Consider the following 18,039-nt stretch of genomic DNA (forward strand, 5'->3'; position numbering starts at 1 on the left):
CCCTTCCCCCTCCCTGGGGGGTCGCCCCTCCCCTTCCACGGCTTCTCCCTCCCGCGGTCAGCTCCCAGCCCAGAGAGAGCTCTCCTGGGGCCAGGGAACCCCCAGCCGTGTGTGCCCCCTCCCCTAGAAGGCCTGGGGGGGGGGCAGAGAGGGCCGAGCCCCTCCTCGTCCCTACCCCCACTCCCCCAACAGATCTTCCTCCTCCTGCCCTCCCCTTCCCCGGCCCCTGCGTCTCCTCCGCAGGAAGGCGCAAGCTGGGCGCTTGCCCGTCCCCTAGGTCCCGGCCCAGGGATGCCTCTTCCCTGTGGCCAGGAGAGGCCAAGGGCCCCCGGGCAGGCAGGGGCCGCCGCGCTCCTGCCTCTTTCCATCCCTGCCTCCCTTCCTCCTTCCTTCCCGCACTTACTGCTCAAGGCTTGGGAGCCAGCAGGGAGAAAGGCTGGAGGCCCTTCCCGCGGCGGGGGCCGGGAGCCGACGTCCGGGAACCAGGAGCTGGTTCACAGGGAGATAGGTCCAGAGGCCCGAGGAGGAGAGAGCCTGGGAGAAGAGGGGAGGAGACAAAGGCTGTCCGCAATGCGCTGGGCGGAGCTGCGCTAGGCTGGGCTGCCCCTCCTTGCCTCCTCCACGCCCCCCTCCCCACCCCCACCCCACTCCCACCTCTCTGACAGGGCCACAAGCTCTCCTGAGCACGCGTGTCCTCCAGGGCGCAGTCACACACGCGCGTGCTCCCGGACCCTCAGAGCCACGGGGGAGGGGGAGACGGGGTGCGGGCTGTGCAACAATCACCCACACCGGGACAGTCTCTCACACCCTCCCATGCTCACGTGGGCGAGGCACTCACAAGCAGAGCCAAAGCTACATGTAAGCTTGGTTTCTTGTTCACACACACACACACACACACACACATACACACAGGTGCGCGCGCGCGCATATATTGTTGCACAGTCACAGATGCAGACTCGCCCCCCCCCCCACCCACCCATTTTATTTCTTTTCTGTTAGTGTTCAAATGTGTGTTTCTTTGTAAGGGGGTTGTAAAAGTCCAAAGTCCTCTGAGTGGAGAATGGCCAGACAGATATTGTTCCCTTGGGAAGGTGGTGTGGGATGAAATCCTGGAACACAGCAGAAATCCTGTCAAAATAGATTGGAGATACCCTGTTTTTCAGAGCTAGGGTCTAACAGACTGGCTGTGCCCTCGGGTTGGAATAACAAAAATCCTTTGCCCTCAGGATGATATCCCCCCTCTGGCAAAGTGTATAGCTTAGACCAACACCAGGTGGTCACTGAGGGATTTAGCTCCCCTTATTTCCCAAGGTCATCTATCTATCACATGTTCACAATCACTGACAGGTACTGTGTTCCTGCTCCCCCTCTGGTTCTGTGCCCAGCAGGGTGGGCAAGATCCCTAAGATTGAGACAATACTGTTCCCACAGGGCTGAAAATGATTATGTCCTGGTCCAGCCCAGGATGTTCTAAGTCTTCTGCATTTTCAGTTATATATGTAGCTACTAAATGTCTGTGGCTAGATTTGACCCCAGCTTTTCCTGACTACATGCTCAGTATTCTATATGGTAAGCCACCAAACTCCTTCTTGGTCACTGTGGGACCTTGTACAAGTTACTTCTGCTTTGTTGATGGGCTTCAGTTTCCCCTTCTATAAAATAAGAGTTTGACTAAAATACCTCTGATGGCCCTTTGGTTTCTTGTATTACAAGGTTCTTGTATCCCAAAGCAAGAAGACAATTGGGTTTCCCCACACCTCTGAAACACATCTATGAGTATTAACAGAAAATAATAAATTGGGGCTTCATGTGACCATGTTTTTTGCTTTGATTGTCATGTGACAATTTACATGTGAACATATTTTTGTGTTTTTTACTTTGATTGTCAATGTCTGTGCATTAACAAGAAACTAGGGATATGTGTGGGATATGTGTGACTTGGACTGTGACTACTTTACCCACTGGAGAATGAATGAGTGTGTGAGAGATTGTTGCACTCCTGTAAGAGAGGGCAATGGGTATAAAATGGGCTGTATGTGTGTGATTGTGCCCTGGTGATCTCTGTGTGCCTGGGGACAGAGGGACAAGTAGAGGCAACTCAGCTTAGCTAATCTAAGGACTTGTTTTCTCAATCACTTAGGTCAGGAAGTTGAAACAAATACAGACCACAGACTCAGAACAGGAAAATTAAAAACATTAAGGTTTTTCATACTTGCATCCTATAATAGGAACTCTTTCCAACAATGGGATTCATCATTAAAAAAAAAAACTTTTACTATTTGATTCTAGGCAAGAATTTTATTTTTAAATAGCCAAATATGCACCAAAATTCCACATTATTGTATTTTGAATTATCTTAAATAGAAAATCACTTCATCCTGCTACCAGTTTGGCATTTTATACTAACTGTAAAGACCAGTATAGAGTAACTGCACTTTTCATTCTTGTTTGTGAAATTTCTAAGTACATCATCTTTAATGCCATATATCAAGTATATTTTGCATTAAGATATGATCAGGTCAGACCTCACAATTATCTAAATAGGAGATACAATACACCTTAAATGACACCACATTATAATTTAGTTTTAGAACAAACTCAATCAAATCAAATCTGGAATTTTGATTACAAATGATATCATTCAAATCTCAATTTTCTTGTGAGCAAATTTCATATTGCAACAGCCAGTATTATTTTAGAAAAGCAAGCTCCCCTGATGATTTTTTTTTTGCTTTTTGGAGGGCAATTGGGGTTAAGTGACTTGCCCAGTGTCACACGACTAGTTTTTGTGTTAAGTGTCTGAGGCTGAATTTGAACTCAGGTCCTCCTGACTCCAGGGATAGTGCTCTATTCACTGTACCAGGTACCTGCCCCTTCTGATGATGATTTTTTTAAAGTAACTAATTGAAGGTGTGTGAGGGATAGATTGGAGGCAGAAGAGCAGAGATTGCAAGTAGCAAAGAATGAAATTATCTGGGTCAATTTACATGGTCTTGCTCACTGTTATTGGTGGCTTCTCTTTGTAAATTCTTTGATGTTAACATTTTTTTTTCTGCCCTACATTTATCATAAAACTGTTACTCTGAAGATTTTAGCAATCTTCCTCATGTAGACTAATTTCATACTGCAACTGTTACCATTGTCTTTGAAAAGTAAGTTTGAATAATTCATTAAAAAAATTTAAGGAATTCTGTTGCAGGGAGATAATTAGAGAAAATATTGAGGCATGCCTCCTGATGGAACAATTAAGCTCTTTTGTCATATTGCTCACCAATCCCAAATAATAATCATGATAATGCTAAATGAACTTATAAATTATTCTTTATATATTTTATCTCATTTGATCATCACAGAAGAATTGACAGGTAAGTACTCTAAGTACTTGCCCAAAAAATCAAATAGGTAGTGTGAGAAAAAAGTCTCATCCCATGTGCTCTAGCCCCAGTGCCAGGGCTCTGTCCATTGCACTTAGTTTGCCTACATCTTTGCTTTTTGGAGGGGAGAGGGAAGGTCAATTGGGGTTAAGTGACTTGCCCAAGGTCACATGTCTAGTAAGTGTTAAGTGTCTGAGACCAGATTTGAACTCAAGTCCTCCTGACTCCAGGGCTGGTGCTCTATTCACTGTAGCACCTAGCCACCCTGGCGTATGTTTTTGAGCTCATGTTTTTAATTTTAATATCAAGGTAGCATTAATGGAATGGAGGTGGCATGGAGATGGGTAGTGCCAGAGTAAGCCATAGGCCTGGCCTAATTTCCCAGGCAGTCATTTGTTGCTTTTATTTCTTTTTGAACCCCTCATTGTTAATATTACTTCTCCTCTTATTTTCTGCAGGTCTCTCTCATGGGCAAATTTTATTTTATGAATATCACTTTTACCTTTGACAAATAAATCTGTATAATTCATTCTTACCAAAAAATACATGAAACTTGAGTGTGCAGAAGCAATCAGGGATACCCTTTAGAAATTCTTCCTGATTCCCCTATTAAGTTAATTTATTCTTCTCCTCCCTGATCTATTCTTTGAAGTATTGTTATAAAATAATGAAGAATAAAAATCCATAATATAAATTATAAATGCTCTTATACATCATTTTATACATATTTTGCATCATTTTACTACTCTAGCAAAATTGGCATGTAGGTACCTAAGGGTACCTTAGAGACCAAACAAGGAATGATTGGAACCTCCATGTCTTCTGAACCTAATGCTAAACCTCTTCCCATTGATTTAATTTGCCCCTTCCAGGATCTTTAAAAAAAAGTGGTCATGTGGTTGTAGTTCTATCAAGTTAGCTTTCATGGAATGGAGGCAGTATGAAGAGAGATCCAAATAGTAAACTGTCAGTTTATCCTGACCACCCAAATAGTCATTTGCCACTTCACTTTGTGACTCTATTGAAATTAATCTTATTTTTAATATCACCATTTCTTTGAAGATTTTATCAGTGTCCTAATTGTGGGCAAATTTAGTATTACAACAGTCACTGTTACTTCAGTAAAGTTATTTTGCTTGATTCATTTTTAAAGTAATTTTATGGAGTTCATGCATGGAATGCAATCAGGGCCAACCTAGCTTTGTGCATAATGATGCTGGATTAAGTTATTCTGTTCCACTCCTGACTAGTCTATTATTTTATGTGTTAATACAAAATAACAGCACAAAAATGAACAGGTGTCACAATGGATAGAGTTCTGGTCCTGCAGTTAGAAAGACACATCTTCCCAAGTTCAAATGTGACCTTAGACCCTTACTAGCTATGTGACCCCAGGCTTAAATGTTCACCTCAGTCCCTCATCTGTAAAATGAACTCGAAAAGGAAATGACCAACCCCTCCTTTATCTTTTCCAAGAAAACTTCAAATGGGGTCACAAAGAGTCAGACATGACTGAAACAGCTGAACAACAACAAAAAGACAAAATAATCATCATGATGATAATGACAATAAGGGTGATGATGATGATGATGATAAATATCCTCCTCTAACATTCTGTACATGTTTCATTTTAATTGATGACTACAACAAAACTTGTAGGTAAACACTTAATGGTATTTGCCCAAGGTGAAACAAGTAGAGAATGCCAAAGATTTGAGTGGCCTATGATCCAAGTCCAAGACCATTGTTCACTCTATCGAGTTTATCCACATTTTTTCTTTCCTTTTTTTTGTTTTTATCATGTGTTTTTCATTCCCTTAAGGCAGTATTAATTGAATGGAGACAGCATGAAAAGGGATTTCATGTGATAAACTATGTAACAGGTCTGGGCCACCCAGGTAATTAATTGCTACTTCTCTTCATCTCTGCATCACTGTAATAGGAATGAAAATTTTAAAGATCTTCCCTGCCCCTAGGCTAAAATGCACCAGGAGCCTGGGGTGGGAGGCTTGTTTTTCAGTAGATACTTTTTGATTGGCCAGTGAGTCAATAAGGTTGTTACATTCTCTGAGCCAGGAGAAGGCTATATAAGCCCCGATGCGTAGCTTTGTTTTGGGGCTCACTTTGAGAAGTGTTCTGTGATTTGATCTGGATTCTGGGAAGCCGTTGTCCAGAGCCCCCCAGCTTTGAAAAACCCAGATGTTGAAACCCAGATGTTGATTTGGTATGGATGTAATGGCTGGACAGTTTGGAAAGCTGTTTACTTGATCTGTTTCTGTCTTGAATATTCTGTCTGTATACTTTGAAGTTCGGGGTGCTGACCTTTTCCCCCTGAACGAGGTAAACGATACATATTTGACTGATTAAAGTAAGCTTATTCCCATTTTGAGTTGCTTTCCTTTATCAAAGCAGATCCAAGAACCTGTGGTGGCAGCAAACCCTGAGAACGCTTGGGGTGCTTGCTGCTACGATCACTTGGAAATTATCATTTTTTTCTGCCCTTATTTTAAGTTGGTTTTTTACTCTAATGATCTGTCTTCCTCTTGTGAACCAATCACCATCATTACCTTTGACAAGTAAATTTTCGTAATTAATTTTAAAATAAAAACCTCTAGAACTTGGTTTTAGGGAGTTGATCAGGGGAAACGTTGGGTTATGTCCCTTGTTATACTCTTCCCCAATCTATTATTGTTAAATGTAACTCCCAAAGAATGATCACAATGACAATAAATGTCCTTAGACATTATTCTTTAAATATATCTTATTTGATGACCATAGAAGAATCGGCAGGTAACCTAAAGATACAAAAGATAGCGTGTGACAAAAGGTATCATTGAGACAGGCATATACTCTAATCCTAGTGCCAGGGGTCTCTCTGATGGGGTACCTGGGGTCTAGGTCAAACCAACTTGTAAAACCAGTCTGTGAAGTTGTAACTGCAACTTGTCCTTTCCCACCCTTGAGCTCTGCCCCTTCTCCCTATCCCACACTCCTTTGTTCTTATTTAATCTCTTCATTTCTTCTGGGCCTGGCCCACACCCTCCTTTGTCCTTGCCTTTTGTCTGGCCCAAATCTTATCTAAACTATCTATTCACATGCTCCTCTTGGTCAGCTCTGACCTTTGTCTATGCACTGAGGCCCCTCCCATCTGGTCAGCCCTGACAATGGCAGCCCTACCCTTTAAAGGTAAAAGCATGTACCCCTCTCACTTGCAGGTCCCCTAAAGGACTAGTGAATTGCCTAGGGCCACACAGCTAATAAGTGTCTGAGGCCCCATGAACTCAGGGAGATGAGTCTTCCTGACTCCAGGCTCAGTATTCCCTGTGCCACTCAGCTGCCCCTTTTCATCATGAGTCCTCTGGAATTGTCATGGATCATTGTACTGATGAAAGTCTTTCACAATTTGTTATTATTACAATATTGCTATTACTGTGTACAATGTTCTCTTGGTTCTATTCACTTCACTTTGCATCAGTTTATATAAGCCTTCATAGATTTCCTAAAATCATCCCCTTTTTCATTGCTTAGGGCACAATAGTACTCTATCACAGTAATGTATCACTACTTGTTCAGCCATTCCACAATTGATGGGTATTCCCTCAATATCTAATTCTTTGCCAGCACAAAAAGAGCTATATACCTTTATATATACGGATCATTTTTCTTTTTCTTTGTTCTCTTTGGGATATAGACCTAGCAGTAATATTGCTGGGTGTGGAGTATTATTTATTAATATCGTTTGAACCTAACTTTAGGTGATTAAAAATTATCTAATCCAAAAAGCAGTAATACAGCATACATAATACAGTAATAATACAGTATACATAATAATATACAGTAATAATACAGTAGACAATAATAATATAGTAGACATAATACAGTAATGTAAAGGTCAGGCTGATCTCAGAGGAACTCCAGGAAACCCACATAGTTGCAAGAAATACTTAGATCCTACCTAATGCTTATTTTGGATCCCCTTAGGTCTTATTTTGGGTCCATCCAAAGCTCTTATTTTGGATTGTCCAAAATAAATTGACTTATCCTGTTGATATCCACCTCAAAATGACTGTCTCTTGGAGACTGCCTATTGCTTATGTGAGGCAAATGTCCTCTGCCCGTGTCTGAACTCTATGTAATATACACTCACAAAGCCTTAGAGAGGAAACCACTCCTTTCTAATTCTCTTTCTCTATCAAATGACCTAATTAATTTCTTTCTAAACCTGTTTCAGATTTTGGGGTTTGCTCTCCCAAACAACACTATGTCAAAGTATATGCACAGTTTGAGGACAAAGGGCATATATATGCTCCTTGGTTATAATTCCAGATTGTTCTCCAGAATGGTTGGACCCGTTCACAACTCCACCAACATTGCCTTAATGTACTTATTTTCCCAATTCTCTCCAGCATTTATCTTTTCCTTTTTCTGTCATGTTAGCCAATCTGATAGGTGTGAAGTGGTACTTCAAAGTTGTTTTAGTTCATATTTCTCTAATTATAATTATAGAAACAAAGAATTTTTCATATGGCTACTGATAGCTTTGATTTATTCTTTTGAAAACTGCCTATTCACATCCTTTGTTTGGTTGTGATTTTTTTTTTTGCTAAAAAAAATAATGTAATCACAATTATCTATTTTCTGTCCCATATTCCTTTCTATCACTTGTTTGGTCACAAACTCTTACTTTATTCATAGATATAATAAATCTTTTTTCCCCTATGCTTCCCTAATTTGCTTATAATATCAACCTTTATATCTGCATCATTTTGACCTTATCTTAGAATGTGGTTTGAAATGTCTAGTTTCTTCCAGACTTGCTTTCCAGTTTTCCCAGCAGTTTTGGTTTTTTTTGGTCAAATAATGAGTTTTAGCTCCAAAAGTTCGGTTCTTTGGGTTTATCAAATACTAAATTACTATGGTCATTTTCTTACACACACTGTGTATTTTATTTGTTCTGCTGATCATCCACTCCATTTCTTATCCAGGACAGACTGTTTTGAGAATTGCCGCTTTGTAGTATAGTTAGAAATATGGTACTGCTAGACAGCATTTCTTCAGTTCTTTTTTTTTATTGATTTCGTTTATATTCTTGATTTTTTCTTCTTCAAAATGTATTTTGTTATAATTTTTCTAGCTCTATAAAATAATTATATGGTAGTTTGATTGGTACATCAATGAACAAGTAAATTTATTTCAGTAGAACTGTCCTTATATTGGTTTAGGTGACCCGTGAACAATTAATATTTCTCCAATTATTTAGATCTGTCTTTATCTATGTGAAAAATTCACCTTGCTCATTTGATATTTTATTGATTTATTTCCACTCTCTTCCTTTTAATTAAATTAGCTAAGGGTTTATAAAATTTATTTGTCTTTTCAAAGAATCAGCTTTTAGTTATGATTTTTGTATTTTGTTTCCAATTTATCTATTTCCCTTCTAATTTTTGCTGTTTCCTCTTTTGTGCTTATTTCAGGCTAGTTTGCATAATTCATTTTTAAAGGAAAATTGATATAACTTGGGTTGTGGATTTGATCAGGGAAAATATTGAGGCATTCCTCCTGGTGGCCTGATTAAGTTATTCTGTTCTACTATTCAATGACCTATTATTTTAAGTACTTCTTCCAAAGCTGATGATGGTGGTGGTGATAATAAATAGGCTTATACATTATTCTGTAAATTTAAAAAAATCTCACTTGACTATTATAGCAAAACTGGCAGGTAGGTACCAAAGAGGTAGAGAGTGACAAAATGTGATTGGGAATGCCACATTTTTTTTTAACATTGCTTTAAATTTTGAGCTCCAAATTCTCTCCTTTTCCTCCAGCTCTCCTGAATCCATTGAGAAGGCAAGATTCTCATATCTTCTAAGTCCAGTGGCAGAATGAATTTAGTGTGCTCAACCTTAGTCTTTTTTCTTACACATGTATTTTTAATTCCCACAAGCTAACATTTATTGGAATGGAGACAGCATGGTGAGAGGTAAGAAGTGGTAAAATATGTAAAAAGCCTGAATTAGTTTCCTTGGCCACTCCAATAATCATTTCCTGCTTCTCTTTTGTTGTGCACCGCTTATTGTTAACATTGTTTCTACATTTATTGTTTGTTGCTCTGAAGATTTCAGTCCCTTCGCTGTGGGCAAATGGAATATCACAGGGGTCATTGTTACCATTGAAAAGTAATTTCATTTTTTTGAGGAAATTATGGAGGATTCTTATGGGCAGGTGGTGAGGGATATCATGAGGGTTTGTTCACTGACCTCTCATCCCAATGTGTGGGCAACATTTTGATGATGATGATGATAATGATGATTAAATTACAAAATAGAAACTGACATTATATATCTTTCTATAGATATTTTATCTCATTTGATAACCACAGCAATACTTACTGGTAGTTACCCAATCGATTAATAAACATTTGTTAAGCTTCTGTATTAGCGCTGTGCTAAGCACTGGCAATAGTTCAAAGAGGCAAAAGAAGTGAAAAACAGTCTCTGCCCTCAAAGAGTTTGCCATCTAATGGGGAAGACAACATACAAACAAATATATAAAAAGCAAGCTATATACAAGATAAACAGTAAATAATTAACAGAGAGAAGGTGATGGAATTAAATGGGGGTAAGGATGGCTTCCTATAGAAGTTGGGGTTTTAGTTGAGATTTAAAAGAAGCCAGGAAGGTCAACAGTCGGAGAAGAGGAGGGAAAGAGTGTTGCAGGTGTAGAGGATGAGAGAAGATGCCAGAAATGAGAGATGGAATGTCTTCTTGGTTGAACAGCCAGGAGGCCAGTCTCCCTAGGGAGTAGGGAGTGAGAGTACCTAAGGGTACTGGTCCAAACCAAATAAACAGAGAGGGACAGCATTCTGAGCTAGACAGTCTTGTACTTTGAGCCTAGTGCCGGGCTTCTGTCCATTGCATTTAGTTTGCCCAGAATTCCTTTCATTTTCTTTAGCCATGTGTGTTTATTTCCTTCAAGCTGATATTTATGAAAAGCAGGCAGTGTGAACAGAGATCACAACTGTGCCAGTTACTGCCTTCCTCCCTCTCTCTCTCCCTCCCCTGCTCTCTTCCCCTCTCTCTCTTTGGTGAATCCCTTGATGTTAACATTATTTTTGTCCTCTTTTAATAGCACTATTTCTCTGACAATTTTAGCAATCTACCCCCCCCCCCACTGAAAACATAGCAACTGTTGCACCAGGGAAAAAGCCTCTACAGTAAAGGCTTGGGATCTCTAAAGGAAGGGTGTGGCTAGGGCCATGATCACAATGGGTAGAAAGCAGACTACAAAGACAAAGACTCTGGAGTCCTACTATCCTCAGAGGGAGGAACCAACCTCAGAGGGAGACAATGTGGACTCCACACCCAAAGCTGAAAATTCAACAGGGAATGGGTCCCAAGCACAGAAGGTTCTCCTAGATGAGGTCAAAAGGAAGTTTGAAAACCTAATGAGAGAGATAGAAGACACAATGAATAATTCTCTCAAAACCAAAATAGCAGAATTAGAAAAACATCATAATGAAGAAAACATCTCTCTAAAAAGAAAAGTGTATGATATGGAAAAGGAGCTCCAAAAATTAACCAAGGAAAATGATTCGCTAAAAACTAGAATCAACCAAATTAAAACAAGTAACTCTAGTGGACACCTGCTGAAAGAGATCCTAAACTGAAAAGTCCACGAAATGTTATGGCCAAACTCCAGAACTGCCAAATAAAAGAGAAAACACTTCAAGCGGCCAGAAAGAAACAATTCAAATATCGAGGGTCCACAGTGAGTATCGTACAGGATTGGCAGCCTGTACACTGAAAGATCAGAGGCAGTGGAATACAATTTTCCAGAAGGCAAAAGGGCTCGGGTTACAACCAAGGATCACATACCCAGTGAGACTGAGCATATTCTTCCAAGCAAAGAGATGGTCATTCAACAATATAACAGAGTTCCAGACCTTCTTGATAAAAAAGCCAGAACTCAATGGAAAATTCAACTTGCAATTGCAACATGCAACAGTGACGTAGAAAGGTAAACAAGGAACACACACACACCCTGCTACTTGAGAAGAGCAAACAGGTTATAGACAAGTAGAAGGTATGAGAATAAAATACACAAAATGATGATTTTTAAAAAATCTTATTAAGGGCCACAAAGGGACTGCAATGGAAGAAAGGGAAGTAAATGAAGTGGAAAAAGGTAAATTATGCCACACAAAGAGGCATAAAAAACAGTATAGCAGAGAAAAAGAAGGGAACGAGATGAGAATCATATGAGCTTTTCCTTCATTGGTTCTGATGCAAGGAGGGAATAAAAACCAGTTAAGCATAGGGCTCTATGGAGAAGAAACACAAAAAGTATCATTTTAGAGGGAAAGAGGGGAGGGAGAGGAGCTTCGCATGACATTTGTTCCTCTCATTCTTGGTGCAAAGAAGAAATAACATACTTCATTAAGTGTAAAAATATCCTAAAGGCAGTAGGAGGGGGAAAGCGCTACAAAAGGGGAGGGGGGTTAGTAGGGAGGGAAGAAGTAAAGGGAAAGGGGAGGAAAAGGGAGAGGGACTGATAAGGGAATACTGAGGGAGGTGGTGGTCAAAAGGAAAACTATTAAGGGGGGGGGAACGCAGAAGGGGGGAAAAATATGAGTATTAACAGGGGTGGGAATAGGATGGAAGTAAAGAAACAGATAACAGTCATAACTGTAAATGTGAATGGAATGAACTCTCCCATAAAATGGAGATGGATAGCAGAATGGATTAGAAATCATAATCCTACAATACACTGTTTACAAGAAACACATCTGAAACAGAGGGATATACACAGGGTAAAGGTAAAAGGCTGGAGTAAAATATATCATGCCTCAGCTAAAGTAAGAAAAGCAGGGGTAGCAATCCTTATCTCAGATAAAGCAAAAGCAAAAATTGACCTAATTAAAAGAGATAAGGAAGGAAACTATATCCTGTTAAAAGGCACCATCAAAAATGAAGCAATAACATTACTTAACATATATGCACCAAGTGGTATAGCATCCAGATTCCTAGAGGAGAAGGTAAAGGAATTAGAGGAAGAAATAGAGAGCAAAACTATACTAGTTCTCTAAACTTGATAAATCTAACCTCAAAATAAACAAGAAAGAAGTTAAGGAGGTGAACAGGATTTTAGAGAGGATAGGTATGATAGATCTCTGGAGAAAACTGAATGGGGATAAAAAGGAATATACTTTCTTGTCAGCAGTTCATGGCACATACTCAAAAACTGACCATGTTCTAGGGCATAAAAACCTCATAATTCAGTGCAGAAAGGCAGAAATATTAAATGCATCATTTTCAGATCATGATGCAATAAAAATTATATGCAATAGAGGGCCATGGAAAGACAGACTAAAAACTAATTGGAAATTAAACAATTTAATCATAAAGAATGAGTGGGTCAAACAAGAAATTATAGAAACAATCAGTGATTTCATTCAAGAGAAGGATAATAATGAGACAACATACCAAAATTTGTGGGATGCATTAAAGGCAGTTCTTAGGGGAAGTTTTATATCCCTGAGTGCATACATGATTAAGTTAGAGAAATGGGAGGTCAACAAATTTGGGCATGCATTTGAAAAACCTAGAAAAAGAACAAATTCAAAATCCCCAATTGAATACTAAATTAGAAATACTGAAAGCCAAAGAAGAGATTAATAAAATTGAAATTAAGAAAACTATTGAATTAATAAACAAAACTAAGAGCTGGTTTTATGAAAAAAAACCAACAAAATTGATAGAAACTTAGTCAATATAATAAAAAGAAAGAAGAAAACCAAATTATGAGTATCAAAAATGAAAAGGGTGAATCTACCTCCAATGAAGAGGAAATCAAAACAATAATTAGGAATTATTTTTCCCAATTGTATGCACATAAATTTAACAATCTTAGGGAAATGAATGAATATTTACAAAAATACAAGTTGCCCAGATTAACTGAAGAGGAAGTAAATTACTTAAATAACCCCATCTCAGAAAAAGAAATTGAACAAGCCATCAGTCATCTCCCTAGGAAAAAATATCCAGGGCTAGATGGATTTATTAATGAATTCTATCAAACATTTAACGAACAATTGATTCAACACTCTACAAACTATTTGGGAAAATTAATGGAGAAGGAGTCGTACCAAATTCTTTTTATGACACAAATATGGTACTGATACCTAAATCAAGAAGACATAAAACAGAAAAAGAAAATTATAGATCAATCTCCCTCAAGAATATAGATGCAAACATTCTAAATAAAATACTAGCAAAAAGACTACAGCAACTTATCTCAAGAATAATACACTCTGATCAGGTAGGATTTATTCCAGAAATGCAAAGATGGTTTAATATTAGGAAAACCATCAGTATAATTCATCGTATCAACAATAAAACTAGCAGAAACCACATGATCATCTCAATAGATGCAGAAAAGGCTTTTGACAAAATGCAACATCCATTCCTATTAAAAACATTAGAAAGTATAGGAATAAATGGAGCCTTCCTTAAAATAATAGGTAGCATCTATTTAAAGCCATCAGCAAGTATTATATGTAACAGGGAGAAGCTAGAAGCATTTCCCATAAGATCAGGAGTGAAACAAGGGTACCCACTATCACCCCTCTTATTCAATCTGGTACTAGAAATGTTAGCAGTAGCAATTAGAGAAGAAAAAGAAATCAAAGGAATCAAATTAGGCAAAGAAGAGACCAAGCTATCACTCTTTGCAGATGATATGATGATATACTTAGAGAATCCTAGGGAATCAAGTAAAAAACTAGTTGAGACAATAAATAAATTTAGCAAAGTTGCAGGATATAAAATAAACCCACACAAATCCTCGGCATTCCTATATATTTTCAATGAAATTCAACAGCAAGAGATAGAAAGAGAAATCCCATTTAAAGTTACTGTAGACATTATAAAATCTTTGGGAATCTACCTGCCACAACAAACCCAGGACCTATATGACCACAACTACTAAACACTTTTCACACAAATAAAGTCAGATCTAACTAATTGGAAAAATATCAATTGCTCGTGACTGGGTTGAGCTCATATAATAAAAATGACAATTTTACCTAAATTAAATTATATATTTAGTGCCATACCAATTAATTTACTTTATAGAGCTAGAAAAAATAGTAACAAAATTCATTTGGAAGAATGAACGGTTCAGAATATCAAGGGAATTAATGAAAAGAAATGCTAGGGAAGGTGGAGTAGCTATACCAGTTTTCAATCTGTATTATAAAGCAGCAGTCATCAAAACTACTTGGTACTGGCTGAGGAATAGAGGAGTGGATCAACGGAATAGATTAGGCACACGAGATTCAGAAGTCAACAACTATAGTAATCTATCGTTTGATAAACCCCAAGACCCTAGTTTTTGGGATAAGAACTCACTATTTGACAAAAACTGTTGGGAAAACTGGAATATAGTATGGCAGAAAGTGGGCATAGATCATTATCTAACACCATATACCAAAATCAAGACTAAATGGGTGCATGACCTAGCTATAAAGGTTGCTACTATAAGCAGTCTCAGAAAATGAGGAATAGTTTACCTGTCAGATTTGTGGAGTGGGACTTTATGACTAAACAAGAATTAGAGAACATTATAAAATGTAAAATAGATAATTTTGACTACATGAAATTGAAAAGCTTCTGTACAAACAAAGCCAATGTAACCAAGATTAAGAGGGAGGTGGGAAATTGGGAAAGAATCTTTACAACCTATGTCTCTGACAAAGGACTCATTTCTAAAAGATACAGAGAATTGAATCAAATTTATAAGAATACAAGTCATTCCCCAATTGTTAAATGGTCAAAGAATATGAACAGGCAATTTTCAGAGAAAGAAATCAAAGATATCTATAAGCACATGAAGAAATGCTCTAAATCACTATTGATTAGAGAAATGCAAATCAAAACAACTCTGAGGTACCACATCTCACCAGTCAGATTGGCTAAGATGACAAAACAGAAAAATGACAAATGCTGGAGAGGATGTGGGCAAATTGGAACACTAATGCATTGCTGGTGGAGTTGTGAACTGATCCAGCCTTTCTGGAGAGCAATCTGGAATGATGCCCAAAGGGCTATAAATAATTTCATATCCTTTGACCCAGCAATACCACTCCTAGGGTTATATCCCAAAGAGATCATAGAAGTGGGAGGAAGATCCATATGTACAAAAATGTTTATAGCAGCTCTTTTTGTGGTGGCAAAGAATTGGAAATTAAGGGGGTGCCCATCAATTGGGGAATGGCTGAACAAGTTGTGGTATATGCATATTATGGAATACTATTGTGCTATAAGAAATGAGGAGCAGATGGTCTTCCTATTTACCTGGAGAGGATTATATGAACTGATGCTGAGTGAGAAGTAGAACCAGGAGAAATTTATACACAATTACAGACACAACATATGTGTGATGACCAACTTCGATAGACTGGACTCTTCTCAGCAATGTAGTGATATAAATCAATCCCAAAAGACTCATGATGGAGAGAAATGTGTGCATCCAGAGAAAGAACTAGAAAGAACTGAGTTTATATTGAGATGGAAGCAAAATACCTGATCTTTTTCCTTTTCTTGTTTGGTTTTATGTCCTCTTTACCATTTTTCATTCCATCTGATATAATCCGTCTTTATAACCTTACTAATGTATAATGTGGAAGTATTTACAGATCCTGTTCTTGACTATATGCCACCATGGGGGGAGGAGAGGGAGGGGGACAAAATGTGAAACTCAAGGAATTGTGGAATTGAATCCTGTAAACTAAAAGTAAACAAACAAATTAATTTTTTTAAGTATTTGCTTCTAACTACCCTCTCCCTCAATCTGCCCTCCCTTCTATCATCCCCCCTATTATCCCCTACCCCCCTATTTTCCTGTAGGGTAATATACCCAAATGAATGTGTGTCATTCCCTCCTTAAGCCAAATTCAATGAGAATAAGGTTTACCCATTGCCTTTCACCTTCCTGCTCTTCCCCTCCATCACAAGTTTTCTCTTGCCTCTTTTTTGAGATAATTTACCCTATCCTATCACTTCCTTTCTCCTCTCATTATATTCCTCTCTCACCTCTTAATTTTATTTTTTTAGATATCATCTCTTCCTATTCAACTGATCCTGTGCCCTCTTGTCTATGTACACATGTACACACATATACACACACTCTCATATGTATTTATACACACATACAACCTCCTATATATACATATATATGTATGTATATATATATATTCCCTTCAACTCTTCTCATACTGAGAAAAGTCTCATGAATTACAATTATTATTTTTCCATGTAGGAATGTAAATAGTTCAACTTTAATAAGTTTGTTATGATTTCTCTTTCCTGTTTATCTTCTCATGCTTCTCTTGCTTCTTGTATTTGAAAGCAAAATTTTCTGTTCAGCTCTGGTTTTTTCATCAAGAATATTTCAAAGTCCTCTATTTCATTGAATGACCATATTTTCCCCTGAAGCATTATATTCAGTTTTGCTGGGTAGGTGATTCTTGGTTTTAATCCTAGCTCCTTTGACCTCTGGAATATCATATTCCAAGCCCTTTGATCATTGTGTTTCCACAGTACTCAAATTGTTTCTTCCTGGCTGCTTCTAATATTTTCTCCTTGACCTGGAAACTCTGGAATTTGGCTATGATATTTCTAGGAGTTTTCTTTTGGGGATCTTTTTCAAGAGGGGATCAGTGAATTATATTAGCTTCTATTTTGCCCTCTGGTTCTAGAAAATTAGGGCAATTTTCCTTGAGAATTTCTTGAAGGATATTTTCTAGGCTCTTTTTTTGACCATGGCCATGCTCAGCTCCCAACCTGGCATGAAGGTGTGCTTCTTGCTGTGGCTGAAGGGGACCAGTACATCCCAGCCAGCCCCACTGCTAAGGACGAGCAGGAGGTCCTGAGCCCCGGGGGGGGGGGGGGGTGGAGCCAGGAAGCACCAACATCAGGACCCCAGATGTGCCTTCAGACAGTTAGGGAAATTGGCAGAAACCAGCATGGACAGGCATCCACAAATGGCTGAGCTTGCCTGGGCTCTAGCACAGTCCTAGGAGAGGTGAAGACTTCTAGTGGTCAGACCACCCCTCCCACACGCCTAAGCACTTTGAGCTTCACTGTAACACTGGAGAAACTCAGAATGACATCACCTGACCTCAGCCTTAGCACACACCAGCCAGCTCAAGTTCAGCACCAGGTAAGATTCACTATTATAAACCTTCTAACAGACAGAACCACAGGCAACAGCACATAAAGCCATTAAGAAAGCCATTAGATTCCAGTACAAAACACGTGGGGAAGAGCCCCCTGTGCACCAAAAGTAGAGACTCACTTAAAAAGCCAGGAAATGGGCAATCACAATGGGAAAAAAGCAAATTGAAAAAGGCAAAGACTATAGAATCCCACTATGTTGACAGAGAATATAAAAATAAATATTCAGAAGAAGACAACATTGATACTATACCCACACCCAAAACCTCAAAAGGGTATATGAACTGGTCTCAAGCAAAAAAACACTCTTGAAAGAGCCCAAGTAGGATTTTAAAAGCCAAATTAGAGAGGTAGAAGAAACATTGACCAATTATTTTATTTTATTTTAAAGCAATCGGGGTTAAGTAACTTGCTCAAGGTTACACAGCCAG

At 38.6% G+C, this 18,039-nt stretch overlaps 1 long non-coding RNA gene across 4 annotated transcripts in view; it reads right to left on the reverse strand.

The window, feature by feature from the left end:
• LOC138176493 (uncharacterized) overlaps positions 1–18,039 on the reverse strand; it is a 74,054-nt gene that overhangs the window by 32,355 nt on the left and 23,660 nt on the right. For 3 of the 4 annotated variants that reach the window (XR_011172313.1, XR_011172312.1, XR_011172311.1), the window contains one exon: positions 404–534. This is a non-coding gene — a long non-coding RNA (uncharacterized lncRNA). Of the gene's footprint in view, positions 1–403; positions 535–654; positions 800–18,039 lie in introns of those variants that run through there. The other variant, XR_011172314.1, reaches the window with a different exon arrangement.

Source organism: Petaurus breviceps, unplaced genomic scaffold, assembly GCF_028583685.1.
Source record: "Petaurus breviceps papuanus isolate PSGF00001 unplaced genomic scaffold, PetGlider_PUasm1.0 89748, whole genome shotgun sequence".
Lineage (NCBI taxonomy): Eukaryota > Metazoa > Chordata > Mammalia > Diprotodontia > Petauridae > Petaurus > Petaurus breviceps.